Source organism: Rutidosis leptorrhynchoides, chromosome 8, assembly GCF_046630445.1.
Source record: "Rutidosis leptorrhynchoides isolate AG116_Rl617_1_P2 chromosome 8, CSIRO_AGI_Rlap_v1, whole genome shotgun sequence".
Classification (NCBI taxonomy): Eukaryota; Viridiplantae; Streptophyta; class Magnoliopsida; order Asterales; family Asteraceae; genus Rutidosis; species Rutidosis leptorrhynchoides.
In genome coordinates this window covers 280772534-280780643 of record NC_092340.1, presented here as the reverse complement: position 1 = coordinate 280780643, position 8110 = coordinate 280772534, and the positions used below count along the sequence as shown (strand labels likewise).

Below are 8110 nucleotides of genomic sequence, written 5' to 3'. Positions count from 1 at the left end.
TTATCTCCTCCTTGTAATTTCATATTTGTTCTTTTATTCATTTATTTTATTCTTTCAAAGGGTAACAAAATTGTAAGATGACATCTTATTATTCTTTTTAATATTACAAAAGTCGATACATTTTAAAGTACCAACTCAAATATATATACCGAATGAGAGAATAGGATTGTTCAATATTTAGTTTGAAAGTAGTTTAGAAGCTCGCGCTTCGTTACGGGTTATAAACGACCGTCATGACTAAATAATTGGGGGTAATACTTTTTCTTATACATTTAAGAAATTAATCGTCATAAATTAAATTCATACTAATTGGCAAAGATATTTATCTTGTGAAAAAAATACACGCTAAAAAAAATAAAATGTATATTAAACAAAATAGAGAATATAACATGAGTAACAAAAAATGTTAACAAAATGTCAAAACATCATTAAACAAATAAAAAGTTCTTAACTAAAATACATTTGATTTATAAAAATGTAGCTGTTTTTAAAAGATAATAATTTTTTGATATAATCATAATTAGTTGATTCGTTGAAAAATTTGTCAATAATAATAAAACCAAAATTTGGTATTACACACTCATTTTAATATTTATTTTAAATATTTTAACTTAAGATAAAAAAAAGTAATATAGTATGGAAGTTATACTAGGGATGGTATCGGTACCAATACCGTACCGAACATGTACCGAACCGCATAGTACCGATACCGAAAAAAGCCTAAACCCTTTCCCGAAACCGTACCGAATTAACGGTACCGGTACCGGTTCGGTACCGGTACCGGTTCGGTACCGGTATCGGTACCGGTTTTTCGGTACTAATACCATTTAGTACCGAAATTTACATGCTTAGTTAAACTTTGATTGGCCATTGTTATCTTATTATTCTTCTTAATTTGATTCGAAATTATTAAAATAGTTAAAACTAACCTTTTAATATGTCATGGTTCCTTGCTACTGCCAAGATCTGTTATAACCTAATTATATGCAATAACCACAGCTAACGGAGTCTTTATTTGTATATAAGTTAGCATGCACTTGACTACTTATGATGTTCTGGAGTCCATCATCTTGGCATATTCTAGATATTAGATTGGTGCGTGAAGTTCTCACGATAAAATGCATGTGATGTACTAAATTTGTATTTTCAAATGTTATGTACAGTAACATAATCTTTGAAGAAAAAGACTACTAAAGCTCTTAAAAGAATTCTAAACGATCAAACTTTATGTAAATTTTATGTTTTACCTCGAATGCGAAAAGATAATATTTTTTTTACGTTATATGTTTTTCTAATGTAGACCATATTACATAATACTTCATAGCCATTTATATTGGTTTTGTATTTCGGTGTTCATATCGGGAGTACCGGTACCGAACCGGTACCGAACCGCATAGTACCGAAACCGATTTTTGTGTAAACTAGGAACCGATACCGATACCGAATACCATCGGTACAGTATTTCGGTACCTGTACCGGTATGGTATCGGTACGGTTTCTGTTTTTCGACATTTTTGCTCATCCCTAAGTTATACTATTGGGACAAATCTATGTATAGTATCATATAAATCTCTAAAATGATAATGTTATAAATAAGAAATATTCAAGCTTAAAAAAAATTCAAAAAAAAAAAAAAAATTATAAACTCTTCATGATTATATTATTAAAATAATTAATTATATTTAAAAAAAATATTAACATCTTCATTGTATAATATATAAAGCATTATGTACAACCTTATATATAACACCTCCCTCACTATATGTACAATATTTAAAACATTATGCACAACCTTATGGTAAAACACATCCAGAACCATATGTACAAAATTTGAATCATTATGTATAACCTTATGATAAAACATCCCGATGACCATATGTACAAACTTTAAAATACATTATACAAACTTTTACAAAACACCCTATGAACACATGTACAAACTTTGAAGCATATTGTACAATCTTCATATAATAATTATATTTTATTTTTATTTTTAAATAAATAGGTATTTGTAATTACTAATAATTATTATTAAAAATATAAATACTCAATTGTAGAGCAAACTTTATTATTATTATTATTATTATTATTATTATTATTATTATTATTATTATTATTATTATTATTATTATTATATTCAAATATAGGTTCTCTTTACAGGATTAATTACGTTACATATATATACGAAATACATCTCTCAATAAAATGTCGTAATATATGCTTTTATGGCAAGGAAAATAGTTATCGTAATGAAAATTGGAAGAAGGTCGTGAGATAATAAATGTAGTTCATTTATTCTGACATGGTTAAGTATATCAATATGTTTGTAATAACAACGACAAGTTTCTTAGTCGAAATCTGTGGTTCCACGGGTCATTAAACTAAATGACTTTAGCATTTGCGTTCACTTAATACCTAAAACATATCATTAAACTGATCCTTTAAACAAACCCGTGATTCTACGATCATTTCACTAGTATGTATTAAATGGATAAAATATTGCTTGCATAGTAAGAGTGCTCCTAACGGTATCATCTTCATCAGCGCCCTCCTTTCCAGGGCATCATTAGCCCACCGCGCCCTCCTGTCGCCCTGCATCTGCCGAGTCATCTTCGATCTCTTTCATTTCTTTCTTGAGCAGATACCGGCCATGACGGATAAAATGTCAAAAATTGTACTGTTGGAAAAAAAAGTAATAGCTAGTGCAACGGCTAGTTTCTTTATTTTTTTCCTACTTTATTTATTATACCCTATATATACATATCTAAACCGGTTTGAAGTGACTTGACTCCATGTAACACCCCGTTTTCCCGTATATGATGTGTAGGTGTATCGGGTATTGATAGTGCTCCAAATGAACATATATTTAGTCACAATATCATCCCAATATGTAAAGTTTTAAGTTGTAATTATTCTATTTTTAAGTTGTAATCGTTTAAATAAATAAATGTGAAGACGAAGCACGAAGATTAAAGAATTGAAGAAAAAGTGTCACTAAAGCTTGAAAAGTGCCACTAAAGCCATAGTGTACTCAAAAGTGCCACTAAAAGTGAGTTAAAGACTTGCACGGATTTTGGGAGTTAAGGAAAATAATTTTTTGTGCAAATTACAAATTGCGAAACATAAAGTACAAGATATTAAAGCGTACGAAAGGACGTTCGAAAATCCGGAATCGAGACATAAACCGAGCATCAACGCGCGAGTCAACGGACCTAAAATTACAAGTCTACTATGCACAAGAATATAATATAATATATATATAATTATATATATTATATTATATATTAATTAATTCTCAGCAGCACACGTTTTTGGCAAGAAAAATATCTGATCCAGCTGGCCATGCGATCGCATGGCCTGGAAGCACAAATTCCATGCGATCGCATGGCATCCTGTAGCAGGGCAAGTCCTATAAATTGAACGTTTTCAGCCGAGTTCAGTGCACCTCAATTTCTTTCTTTCTCTATATATATATTTATTTTATAATTTTAATTTAAGTTAATTTTAATAATAAAGTTATGGTTTAGTTGAGTTATTGTAAGAAATGTTTTACGGGTTTTAAAGTCGGAACTCTGTCCGTGTAACGCTACGCTATTAATAATCACTGTAAGTTATGTTCTTCCTTTTTAAATTAATGTATCGTAACTAAGTTATTATTATGCTTATTTAAGCAGAAGTAATCGTGATGTTGGGCTAAATATTAAGATGAGGTTATTGGATTTTGTACCATAATTCGGGTTTGGACAAAAGACCGACACTTGTGAACATTGGACTATTGACTATTAATAGGTAGGGGGTATTGTCTAATTGAATGACAACTCATTGGAACCTGTCGAACCTATCTTCAAATTAGTTAATCTAATAATTATTAAATTGATTACGAATGTCCTATTTAGTGACGTTTATACGACATCGTTTACAATCATTTAATTAATCAATTGGATTGGGTAATTGATTATTCATTTTGGCCAAGTGGATAAATTAATATATCATTGACTAATTAAAACATCGGTGGATTACATACAAGGGTAATTGGTGTAATTGTTAACAAAGTATTAAAACTTTGGATTACACGCAGTCGATAACCTGGTGTAATTATTAACAAAGTATTAAAACCTTGTTACAGTTTAAATCACTAATTAGTTGGAATATTTGACTTCGGGAATAAGGTTAATTTGACGAGCATTTTATAATTATGACCGATGGTCTATTATGGACAAAAACCAAATAGGTATCAAATAATCCAGGACAAAGGACAATTAACCCAGGGTAATAAATTAAAATCAAAACATCAAACATCATAATTACGGAAGTTTAAATAAGCATAATTCTTTTATCGTATTTCTCATCGTACTTTTAATTACTGTCATTTTATTATTCGCAATTTTATATATCAGCATTTATTTTACGCATTTTAATTATCGTCATTTATCTTTACGCTTTATTTAAAATCGACAAACCGGTCATTAAACTGTAAAACCCCCCTTTTATAATAATAATATTACTATATATAATTATATATATTTTATATAAATATAGTTGTTAAAAATATAGTACGTAATCACTAGCTCCCTGTGGAACGAACCGGACTTACTAAAAACTACACTACTCTACGATTAGGTACACTGTCTATAAGTGTTGTAGCAAGGTTCAGGTATACCCCATCCGTAAATAAATAATTAAAACTTGTGTAAAATTGTATCGTATTTAATAGTATTTCGTATACACCGCTGCACACATCAAGTTTTTGGCGCCGCTGCCGGGGACGCTAAAAAAAAGCTATATTTTTGTAAAGTATATTTGTGTAAAAATATATAATTTTTAATTTTGTAAAAATATAATTGTGTGAGTAATAAGTGTTAAAAAAATATAAAATATATATATATATATATATATATATATATATATATATATATATGTATATATATATATATATATATATATATATATATATATATATATATATATATATATTTTTAAGATTGTCTTTAAAAAGTATTTTTATTTTTATAATATAAATTTATTTTTATTAAATTATCTATCTTTTACATTGTAAAAAAAAAAAAAAAACCGAGCCTGCGAAATTTTGAACCTGCATAGAATCTGAACCTGCAGTCCATGCGACCGCATGGAAATTTAACCCTCAACTCATGCGATCGCATGAGCTGAGGTGACAGCTCTGAATCCTCTGCCGACACAATTAGGGTTACGTAATTAATAATAATTATAATAAATTAAATATTAATTAGGGTTTTAATTTAAAAATAATTAGTTTTAGTTTTAATTAATTTTGTATTTTAAGTTTTAATTAGTTTTATTAATTTATAAATTAGTACCTTTTTAATAAATAATATAAAAATAATATTTTATTATAAAATTTGTATTTTTATCATTTTAGTTATAATTTGTATTTTTATCGTTTATTTCGTAATATTTGTCGTTCGTAATTAGTTTTAAGTTAGTTTTTGCCGTAGTTATTTTTATATTTCTAATTTTTAAGCTTTGCCGTAAAATTCCTTAAGTGCTTTTTCTTTAAAGTAAGATTTAGACGATTTAGAATTTTGCGACGCAGTTTATAGATTTTAGTACCTTCTAAGTAATTGCCGTTTTCCTTATAGAATTTCCTTTTAAGCTTTAATACCTTTAGGCGCAACTTTTTAGATTTAGTTTTTAGACTTTTAAGTTTCGACGTTTTTCTTTCTTATTTTTATTTTTCGACGTTTTTCGACGCGCTTGTTTTTCTTTCTCATTTCTACGCTCTAGTTTTTAGGACATATAATTTTCTTTATTTTCTTTAAATTTCAACGAAAAATTATTTTAAGCGATTAAATTGATAGATATCAAAATTTTCTGGTTCGTAGTAATAGTTAGATTTGTTAGTGGCGAGTTGTGGGCTTCCGATTTAAAGGATCCTGGCTACCTGCTGCATCTGTTGGCTATTCGAAACGTGGACAAAATCAGAAAAGTCTATTAATTTGATAACTTATATAATTTTTATCTTTATAACTAATAGGATATTCTGTGAATGCACCGAGCAAAACGTTCACCACCTTTCATACAGTCACCTCCTGTCACCCGATCAAGACATCTAGCCAATATTGTCGCTGTTGATTTTTCTTTAGAATCATCATCTAGTCGAACAAGTACTCCAATTCAAATTTCCGATAATCCATTTTTTGAACCCGACTTCACAATTGAGAACCCGGAGGATATTCAAGGACAATTCCAAGATCCTGAACTACTAATCATTCCTCCTGAACCACAAACCGTTAAATCAGAATCCTCTAGTGATTCGTATTCAAAAAATTCAATTATGGAAGTAACTGAACCTCAAAGTATGGAAGACCGAATGAGAGCTACACACACTGGCCAAGGACATGCCATTATGCGACCAGACATTAATGCGCCAGATTATGAAATCAAAGGACAAATTCTACACATGGTAACTAATCAATGCCAATTTAGTGGTATGCCAAAAGAAGATCCAAACGAACATCTTCGAACCTTTAATAGGATCTGTACTCTATTTAAAATCAGAGAAATTGAGGATGAACAGATCTATCTCATGTTGTTTCCCTGGACTTTAAAGGGAGAAGCCAAAGATTGGTTAGAATCGTTACCTGAAGGAGCGATTGACACATGGGATGTTTTAAGTTGAGAAAATTCTTAAAAGATTCTTTCCGGCATCTAAAGCCGTGAGACTTCAAGGAGAAATTGTTATGTTCTCGCAAAAGCCAAATGAAACATTATATGAAGCGTGGACAAGATTCGAAAAGTTGTTGAGAGGATGTCCTCAGCACGGTTTAGACACTTATCAAATAGTACAAATATTCTACCAAGGTGTCGACGTTGCTACACGAAAAGACATCGACACAGCAGCTGGTGGTTCCATTATGAAGAAAACCGCAACCGTAGCTCACAAAATCATTGATAATACAGCCTCCCACTCGCATGAGTGGCACCAAGAAAAATATATTTTTCGTTCATCTAAAGTGACTAGAGCCGATTCTAGCCATGACTTTGATTCCGTTTCCGCAAAAATAGGTGCTTTTGAGAGACGAATGCAAAAGATGACTAAAGATATTCACGCAATACGAATCAGTTGTGAGCAATGCGGTAGACCACACTTAACGAAAGATTGTCACATTGAACAAACGATGGAACAACGTGAGAATGTTTCCTACATGAACCAAAGGGAGGGAAATAATTATCAATATAATTATCAACCGCCAAGGCCAAACTTCAATCGAAATCAAAATATTCTTTACAATCCAAATGGACCCAACAATAACTTGTTTAACCAACAAGGTCCAAATAACCAACCAACTCAAAACAACACTTTCAATCAACAAAGACCTGGCTTGTATAAACCACCACAACAAACCGAAGAGAAAAAACCAAATCTGGAAGAAATGATGGAAAAGCTAATGGAATCTCAAACACAATTTATTACATCTCAAACCCAAATGAATGATAGGTTTGATCAGTCATTAAGAACTCAACAAGCTTCCATTTTGAATCTAGAAAAACACGTAGGTACTCTTGCTAGCATGATGAGTGAGAGGGAACAAGTAAAGCTATCGAGTAATACTGAAGTAAATCCTCGGAATGAGAATGTTAATATGGTGTCAACAAATTCTGAAAAACCAGCTCCAGAAGATGGGAAGGTTTTAGATGTGAGTAACAATGAAGAAGTTACAATACCACCACCACCCGAGTATGTAAAGCCAGTGGTGGCACCATGCAGACCACCCATCCTGTTTCCAAGAAAAGGAGTTGAGTATGAGCAAGTGATAGGTAATAAAGTTTGTGATACCTTTGGAAAGAAGAAGAAGAATAAGAAAGTGCAAGAAACAAAAACCGTAGAAGTAAACCCGGTGAAGACAGTTCCACCAAAACTTCCACCCAGGTTGGGTGATCCGGGTGAATTTATTATTCCTTGTCTACTTAGTGATTGTGTCATGCACTAGCAGATTTAGGTGCAAGTGTGAGTGTTATGCCTCTTTCATTATATAAGAGATTAAGAGTTGGTGAGTTAAGTCTAACAGAAATGAGTGTTCGACTCCTTGATTAAACCATTAGGCACCCAGTTGGAATTGCTGACAACCTA

General features: G+C 31.0%; 1 non-coding gene across 1 annotated transcript; it reads right to left on the bottom strand.

Moving 5' to 3' along the window:
• Window positions 1-6698: 6698 nt before the first annotated feature.
• LOC139865289 (small nucleolar RNA R71) lies at window positions 6699-6805 on the bottom strand. The gene has a single exon (XR_011764813.1). It is a non-coding gene; the product is annotated as a small nucleolar RNA R71 (small nucleolar RNA).
• Between the last annotated feature and the right edge of the window lie 1305 nt (window positions 6806-8110).